The following is a 9,920-nucleotide window of genomic DNA, read 5'->3' as shown; positions in this document are numbered from 1 at the left end:
CCCATCCACTCCCATACTTGGTATTTCTACCGACGACTCTGATGATAACATCCCTATTACCCTTCTCAAACGAAAGAAGCAGCAGAAAAATGAAACCCCACCGAAAAGAAGAAGAACTAGGGCTTCGGTCAAGGCAGCTGTTATTTCTGCCACTGCCCCTATTTTAAAGAAAGCTAGCCGAAAAAGAAAAATACCTGAATTCCCTGCTTCTCTACCCAAGCAAAGGACTCGGTTGTCTATAACAGCTGAACCCCCTAGCCCCACTCTCCCCAGCTCTCCACCCATCATGTTAAGAACTCGTACTCCCACCAGCCCTGAACACTCCCCTTCCTCACCCTCGGGGGCTGAGATGCAGAGTGTTCACAATTTCGTGACATTATCTTTTGAGGCAGCTATCACACAAGAACCAGCTGCCGACACGCAAGGTAATATTGGCCAAGTGGCTGCAACACAAGAAACAACCACTACCCTACCAGGTGACACACAAGAACCACCTGTTGGGGGTATAAATGTTCAAATGAATGCTGAAACACAACCTCTGCCTCCACTGGAACCTGCAGTTCCACAAGCTCAGCCTACCATATCTTCCCTGCAGGAAGAAATTGAATTTCTGAAATCCCAAATTCAGGATTATCAGGAGGAAATAATAAGGGTCAAAGAAGCTTATCAAAATGAACGCAACCTGCACATTTTAGCACAGGTAGCATCTGCAGCGGAGAAGAGTAAAGAGAGTGAATATATGTGCACCAAGTGTGGTGAGCTATACACTCAAGCAGGATACAAGATAATTGCAGTACCAGTGACTGGAGTCATTCCAGAACCTTCTGCTGTGGTAGTTGAAATGAAAGAACCTGTTGTTACACAAATTGCAGAAGCAAAAACAGAACCACCACAACCCTCTGCTGATATAGAGCAACCTGCTGCAACACAAGAACCAGCAGGCTCTCCAAAAACTGTGCAGGAGGAAACAGAGCAACCTGCTGCAACACAAGAACCAGCAGGCTCTCCAAAAACAGTGCAGGAGGAAACTGAGCAACCTGCTGTAACACAAGAACCAGCAGGCTCTCCAAAAACAATGCAGGAGGAAACTGAGCAACCTGCTGTAACACAAGAACCAACAGGCTCTCCAAAAACAGTGCAGGAGGAAACTGAGCAACCTGCTGTAACATAAGAACCAGCAGGCTCTCCAAAAACAGTGCAGGAGGAAACAGAGCAACCTGCTGTAACACAAGAACCAGCAGGATCTCCAAAAAGTGTAAGGAAAGAAGTAGAAGAACTTGCTATAACACAAGAACCAGCAGGCTCCCCAAAAATTACAGAACAAGAAAGAGAAGAACTTGTTGTTACACAGGAATCAGCAGGAAATGGAGAAGAAGACATAAAATCTACCCGGCCTACCCAAACTATTATGGAACAAGAAGAAGAAGCATTAGCTGTTACACAGGAATCAACAGGAAATGGAGAAGAAGACATAAAATCACCCCGGCCTACCCAAACTGTTATGGAACAAGAAGAAGAAGCATTGGCTGTTACACAGGAATCAGCAGGAAATGGAGAAGAAGACATAAAATCACCCCGGCCTACTCCAATTATCACAGAACAGAAAATTCTTGTTGATGCCTATACACAAACTGAATCTCCCTCTGTCAGTGATGCATGCATAGAGACCGCTAGTTTTCAGGAATTAAAGGGAATATGGTGGAAAGAATATGAGCTGTCACAAGGGAAAGCATTCCAACAGCAAAAGGGAATCTGGTTCAATTATGCATATAAGAATTGGGAAGCACTTGAGCAGTCTAGAGCTCAGTACAAAGAAATTAAGGAACTAAAAGCTAGACTGTCCCAGATTTTTGATTTGGTTCAAAGAATACTTGCTACAAGAAAACCTTCTTTCAACTATGCAGCATTTTTGAGGGAACGACTAACATTATTACAAATAAAGGCAGTTAGAGATGGTAGACCTCATCAGGTGGTTACATCAGAACAATTTATTGAAACCTTTGCAGAAGCACCCAAGAATGATCAGAATTTGTTGTGTGAGCTTTATCTCCACAACGAAGCTATGTCTGAAGACAGAAAAATGAATATACTCCCTCTTGTTGGCGACATACAACTCAGAGCTTTCATTTCCTTTCTAGCCAACCAACTCACTTGGAAAAACGATTTCATCTCAGCACAACACAATGAACAGAACTGTCTTCTTTGGATTAGGGCTGAACCCCAAAATGCAGCTACTTTCATTGCACAACACCAAAGAATGTTAAGTGAACCTGGAATGACTGATCACATTAGGCAACTACAAGCAGTGGTCTTGCGAGATTGCCAACACTATGTGAAAACAAAGGCACCTTTGGCTATTAAAGCCAACAACCTATTCTGGGAAAACTGTCCCAAAGAAAGGCAAGAGTATCATCCCTACAATCCCCCTAATCTACAGGCAGCAATTTCAAGGGTACCTTACTATATTAGATGTATGGAACAATGTGCTGAAAAATGGATTGGGTACAGATTTAAATTTCCCCTCTTATGGTTATCTGGTCAGCAATACAAGGGTCAGTTTGGATCATCCAAAAAGGAAGAGGTGGTAGCATGGAGGCAACTAGAGATTGTCTGTGGATTCAGAGACAGGTTTGATAACACTTTCCATAGCTACTGTATCAGTAATTTACACTATTCATCCCAGTACTCCGACACAGATTCAGAGTAAGCATTGCATGAGGACATGCAACCCTTTCAGTTGGGGGGGATGTTAGGACTCCGAATTGACCACTTTTGACCTTGTATTTTTGCTATAATATTACCTTCTTCAGTCCATAAGTTGAAAGCCTTGATTATATAATGACTTAATTATTCTAAGGTATGAAGTAACTCTCCTCATTACTATATGTTTAATCATTCATTACATATTCATGTTATCTGTATAATTAATATTTGGAGAAGTTAACCAAGTTGCTAAGTAACCGTTGAACTGTCTAAACTCTGCAGAAATTATAGTTCGTAGTTGCTGCAACACCAGAAACAACAACTATGTAGTTGTTGCAACACCAGAAACAGCAACTACGCAGTTGCTGCAACACCAGCAACAACAACTATCTAAAGCAGGGAAAACATTATTTTGCAACAACTGGAACACTGGAAATGACAAGCGGAAACAACAACTATCAGAAGATCGACAGAGTTCCATGCTGACACAGCACGATCAGCAACTGTCCAGAAAGGGTAAAACACAGTTACAGTTGCTGAAACACCAGGAATAGCATGAGTTTACTAAATCAACAACAATGGTGAAGCGACAAAGGATAGTACGAGGATTCCAAGAAGACGGTTGAGGTTCGTTTACCAGCTGTAAGAGACCCAAGAAAGAATACACCGTCACACTGTTGTAACGGCATCCTGTAACAAGGATGGATTTCTTATTTTTGACAAAAAGGTTAAACTGAATGAACCATGACGGTCTATTGTAATAGATGTCTCCTCTATAAAGAGGAGACATCTACATTAGAACGGGGGGGGGAGAAAGAAAAGAAGTTGTAAGGGAAATTTTGAAAAACAAAAGCAAGTCTGAATCTTCATTGTAACTGGACATTTTGGCAGATGAATAAAAGGTTGTTCTGAGCATCTAATTTGGCAGCTGTGTTCTGGGGAATCTTGTGAGAGGGACAGGGCCCACCTTCTTCACAAGATTCACCCATTTATTTTCTGTTAGTGTGTGAGTGTGTTTGAATTCTGTAGCATTATCTCTGATAATTTCCTTTTGCTGATACTCTGTTTGGATTCTGTAGCATTACCTCTGATAATTTCCTTTTTGCTGATACGCTGTTTTGTTAGTTGCTTGATATTGTAAAAGAGTACTTCACCGGTGATTAGGAATTGCAGTGTGTATTGGAAAATTGGTTACAGGGGCAGGTGCTGAACATCCTTACCCTGAAGATAGGGTCCTGATCCTCTGCTAACAGAGCAGCCATTATTTTTCTTTGCAGATTTGTATTCTTATTTAACTGCTTTCATTTCATCTCTGCAACATATTTTAACTGCTATAACATAGAGTAAAGAGTTTGACAGAAATAAAATTGTGTATACTACAACTTTTAATGCTTTTAGAGTTAAGTACATACAGTACGAGGTCACCTTTGAAATAAAAGGACTTTCTCGTGTTGACAAATTAATGTGGTACTCGATTGTTTAATCAATAAACAATTCAAGTAGCCAACAAACTTAAATATGTAAAAAATGTAATTTACTTTTATTTTGTAAAATTTAATTAATTTAAATAATATAAATGTAATTATTAATTAATTTTAATTAACTTAATTAATTAATTTGATTTTAGATTAATAAAAATAATTTGTAAATATTATTATCTTATTTATTTTTATTAATTACTAAATTTATTTATTTTTATTTAATTATTCTAGAGAACCACCCCACCACAACTGTGTGTGTATATATATATAATTTTATTGTAAATATTATATAATATAGATAAAATGATGAGAATATTCCTCCCCGAAATACTTACGCCTGAAGTTAAATTTTGGGCTTAGTCACGGGATGACACGAGTGGGAAGCTTCCAAACGATTAAGCATTAAATAGTGGGAAGCACGAAGGTTTAGTGTATTGTGAAGGTCTTTTTATTAATTACAAAATGGACTTTACACTTATATCATAAGGTGAGGAAGGGCCCACTCCCCACCGCGTGGTCCCTCCTCTACCTTCCCTCTTCTCATAAATCACAACCATTTAAATGTAAATAAAATTAAAGAGACCTCCCTTATTAGTCCCTGCCTGGGACTCTTAGCAATCGATCGTGCGTTGACTACTTATTAATTTCTTGTTTGACCAAAAAATATTGTTATACATCACAATTTTAACCAAAGTTTTCATATTAAAAAATAATATAAAATTTATTATGTAATTGCTGATTGGCCAACAAAATTGAGGGTCTTATTGCGGGCTTCGCAGGTTTCAAGACAGGTAAAAGTAAGATATCCTAAGTTTTTGGTACCTCTTCTGCATGTCCTTGCGACAAACTTTTCTGATATCCAAAGTTTTCAGGTGGAAAAGATATTCAACTTTTCTGCTATCCAAAGTTTTCTCATGCAAATTTTTTTTATATCCAAACTAAATATAACTTTATTAACATGTACTATACCATATTTTCATCGGTCGAAGGGGCGAGCCGCGGGAAAGAGCATCGCCTTAGCGACCAACTAGTGATCTCTGCTTAGGCATCCAACCAGCGAGCCTCATACACTTTGAAATGGGTGATATGTCTGTGCGAAACCTTAGCTGATTATACGTGTCTTCAGGGAGTCTACACTTCTCTGTATATGGCACCTGTGCTTCACTTAGCATTCTGTCAGCTTATAGTAGGTTTCTATGGCTACATGCATGAGGCTCCACCTGTCAGCTCCTGGTGCATTAGCTTGCATGTAAGGCACTTCGAACCATTTGTCATCTCCCCATGTACTCGCTATATTAGCTTACTGGTACTTCTTTGGTTTTGGTTCTTTTCTCCTCTGCGCGAGGAGTCCTGAGTGCTCCCTCCGTGTCTTGGCTCACATTTGTTTCAGGGAAGGCTTTCTTCCTTTCGTTTTCTAGTATTCTACCTAAATTTTTTAGCTTTTCGGCTCTTTGTAGACAAGTTTTCGGTCTTATCAAGAGGGATGACAGGAGCTGTAAGGTCTCTTTATATAGGCAATGGCAGGAGCAGGTTCTAGCATTGATCGATTTTTCAGTTCATTATTTTCAGCTTCTAGAAGCAGGAATGTCTCTTATTTCCGCTGTGCCGTTGGCTTCCTCCTGCGTGTCCAAATCTTACAGAGCATAAGGCTCTCCGTAGAGAAATCGCAACACTGCAAATGTCTAGGCGAGGAAAATCTGTGGCGGCTTCCAATAGGATGAGTTTGGCCACTGCCGTATCTGATGATGGCGTAAAAAGGCGCATAGGCGATTATCATTCTAACCTCTGGGACGACAATTTCATACGATCTCTTTCATAACCTTATGGGGTAATTACATTCATTTAAGTTTACCCTGCATATTCCTCCATTCAATTCTTCGAAATTGATGGAACTGTTTTCTCTTTCTCTGTAACTTGATTGTGTTCGAGTTTGTCATAATTTTCCCTTGGTCTCTTGAAGAGAACTGAACTGAACGGCGATTAACTTTAGTTGTATATTGTTTAGGTATCTTCGTACGGTGAGCATGCTGACAGACAAATTGGGGAAGTGAAGGAGATTTTCAACTCATTTTCGATTGCAGATGGAGAATTAATCAGTCCTGTCAATGATCTCCTTCAACAGCTTTGGATGGTCGATAATGTTGAACGTTTGGGGATCGACAGACATTTCCAAACTGAAATAAAAGTTGCTCTTGACTATGTTTACAGGTCAGTCCCGACAGCCTTCAAACTTTTTGTTTATGTTTTGAGGACGAATGCACAATCAAACCAGAATAATTTTGGCCGCAGATATTGGAGTGAAAAAGGGATTGGATGTGGGAGAGAGAGTGCTTTTACCGATCTCAACACAACTTCCCTGGGCTTTCGAATTTTTCGACTGCATGGATATACTGTGTCTTCGGGTATCCACGTTTTACTAATTCATCTCTCGTTTAATACTTTAATGATATAACCAAACGAGTCTCTGCCGGTAAATATGAATAGCTACCTTCATTGCGTTGAATGTAGATGTGTTTGAACACTTTAAAGACCAAATGGGACAGTTTACCGCTTCCGCCAATGATACAGAGTTGCAGATAAGAAGCATTTTTAATTTATTTCGAGCTTCTCTCATTGCTTTTCCCGAGGAAAAAGTTCTGGAAGAGGCTGGAAAATTCGCTGCTGCATATTTAAAAGCAGCCCTACAAACGCTTCCAGTCTCGGGACTTTCACGAGAACTGAGGCAGCAGTACTTATATTCTCACATTTGCTTATTTACATCATATAATCTTTGTTTCTATCTGAATTCATCCCATCATGATTGTTTCAATCTTGTGGTATCGGATACAATACGTTTTGGATTATCGTTGGCACTCAAATTTGCCTAGACTGGAAGCTAGGAGTTACATCGACATCCTTGCAGATAATACGATCAGCGGGTAAGGCTCATTATATGTGTTTATGGTTGTGTTGCCATTGACTAGTGGGACTTGCAGATATCATGCTTTTCTAGCCTTTATCGATGAAATCTGCTGCTTAGTACCTTCTATTTAAAATTATGATTTGACTCTTAGTCCATTTGCTTTCACAACCCCAGATGCGAACACTAAAAAACTTTTAGAACGTGCGAAATTGGAGTTCAATATTTTCCATTCTCTACAACAGAAAGAGTTACAATGTCCGTGGAGGTGATGAGCCTATCTTTTTTTATATTTTTCATAGTCGAAATGGATTTGAGTAATGAATAAAGTAAAAATAACATGTCATTTGTATGTGTAGATGGTGGAAAGAATGGGGTTGCCCAGAGCTAACCTTCATTCGACATCGTTACGTGAAATTCTACACTTTGGTCTCCGGCATTGACATGGTGCCTGAACATGCTACATTCAGACTGAGTTGTGTTAAAACGTGTCATCTTATCATCAACTCTTTGGGAGCTGCTATGATGGTTTCGGGCTAGTGGCGGTTTTCAAGTTATTCGGTGCTCTGCTCTCCTCGGCTACGCATTTGGTAAATTTACCCAAAAATAATTATGAATTTAAGTTCTTAATTACTCAGCAATTATTTCCTTTCCACATTGTATAGAGTTTAGATTCGTATTTATCCAAAAATAAATTATTTGTTTTACATAGGTTAAAATAATGTAATCACCGGGTTTACATTGTTATTTACTTTATTCACTTTATAAATTTTGAGTTCAATCTTTAATTATTTTTACCTATAACATTGTTGTCTTTATTTTAGATAGCAACCATTTTTCTATGTATAGTAAATAAGTTAATTTTACTCTTGTATAGGTGGAAGAAGCCATCAAAATTTTGTAACTTATTTTCAAGTTATTTTTATAACCTTCTTCACATTTGTTCCTGCTAAATTTTCTTTGTGTTATTTATCCAGTTCTTGTTTACTAATTATTAATTTCGTATATGCTTATTTCAGGTACCGATTTCTCTTTTGAACATAGCTTTTTCCTTTAACTTTTCCAAATTTGGCATGGCTTGATTTCAACTTATTCAACTCTTCCGCCACGTCTAAGGTACCCAAATTTTGGTTTCTCATTCTACATGGGTGTGATTTCTCTTGTTCCAAGAGGAATCTCCCGACTGTTAACCTCCGAAATGTTTGTTAATTGTTTTCTTTCACGTCTTTTGGGACATGTAGTTCCTCTGAAACATAATTATTTATAAAATGATATGAGCCTCTCATGTATTGAGTATTGTTTTCGATTATGAAGAAAACATTTAAGTTATATAATTATTTTTCTAATAGACTTGTATACATAACCAATACCTATCTAGTTTCAACAAATACCTTCATGTTTAGTTTCTCAATTAACACATTAAATGTCTACTATGTATGCGATTGTTTTCTTTAACATAATTTCTAGTTTTCTTCCTTTAATAGGCCTCCACACAATATTTATGAATAAAAATATAACCATAAGTTTTCTACTATATAAAATTTATAAAATAAAACAAAACAATTAGCCCTTTTCTCTTTACAGTTCAAAATTCTCTAATAAAATTATAACTAGCTCTTTTCCTTTTCTTTTACTATGGAAAATGAGTAAGTAAAATGTAACTAAATTATTTTCTTTCTTCTCCATAGAATTTGCTAATGAAAAACATAATTATTTACTTTTTCCAAAGAAAAAAGAACAATAGGTAAGGACACTGACTTCAAAATCAGTAGTTTGGGAAAACTAGTAGTTGAGTACTTGGCTCCTCTCAACATTGATATTGCATCCAACCATTATCCCCTCAAGGATATTGCTTCTCTTTAGCATTTTTTCTCACAATGAGCCAAAAGAAATCAAACACAAGATTTTTATCAATTTCCAATCTACCACTCTTTTGTGGTTAGTAACTATCTCCACCTCACCAAAAAGTGGCAGGTAGTTGCTAGATCATTAATGAGATTTTGTTTCCCACTCCCAAATACAACCTCCTATTTTTTAGGGAAACAATTAATTGGTCAATTTCATAACTTCTGGATAGACAGTTTGCTAAATTTTAATTTAAACATTTTATAAGCATATTTATTATATAAAATAATGTTTTAATTTAAATATCTTAATAAATTAATGTAATAGATTATGGAAGTTCGATTTTTTGTTTTTAAATTAGAAGTTTTATTCTTAACAAATATTTAGACAGTAAATTATATTACAGTAGAAATATAATATTTGTATCACAAAGCACAAAACTGAGTTTTATGTTGGATGGAATGTGATTGCTGCACCCACCAAACTCTTCATTAATCACATTTGCTCATCCAAAGGCAAAGTTAAATATGGTTTCTGCAAAGTTGGCACCTTCTCTAAGTTCCCTGCAGACCCCGGCAGGGACTACCGCCACGGTAGTGGCTCCTTGTTTGATTTCATATGTTTTGTTTTGATTGTCTTTAAATTTTGTTTTATATATATATATATATATATATATATATATATATATATATATATATATATATATATATATTGTAAGCTTAGGTGGGACCTTCTCATTTTCGAGTTTTTACATGTTCGTTATTCACCCCATTTCCAGGGAGGGTAGCACAAAAATCGAACCCAAGATCTCCGGTTCGGTGAGACTTCATTTCCACGGCCATTGCCACTTGAGCTACCCCATGCGGACAATTTTTTTTTATATATTTTATTCTTTTGTATTATTTTATTTTAATATTTTGAAATTTAAATTTAATATATATATATATATATATATATATATATATATATATATATATATATAGATATATATA

At 37.0% G+C, this 9,920-nt stretch overlaps 1 pseudogene; it reads left to right on the top strand.

Moving 5' to 3' along the window:
* Positions 1 to 5,534: 5,534 nt before the first annotated feature.
* Positions 5,535 to 7,623, top strand: LOC149260980 ((+)-3-carene synthase 2, chloroplastic-like; annotated as a pseudogene).
* The last annotated feature ends 2,297 nt before the right edge of the window (positions 7,624 to 9,920 follow it).

The sequence above is a fragment of the Pinus tabuliformis genome, chromosome 6, assembly GCF_031772625.1.
Source record: "Pinus tabuliformis cultivar Carrire ecotype Pingquan chromosome 6, CPIR1, whole genome shotgun sequence".
In the NCBI taxonomy this organism is placed as follows: Eukaryota; Viridiplantae; Streptophyta; class Pinopsida; order Pinales; family Pinaceae; genus Pinus; species Pinus tabuliformis.
This window is presented reverse-complemented; position numbering and strand designations above follow the sequence as displayed.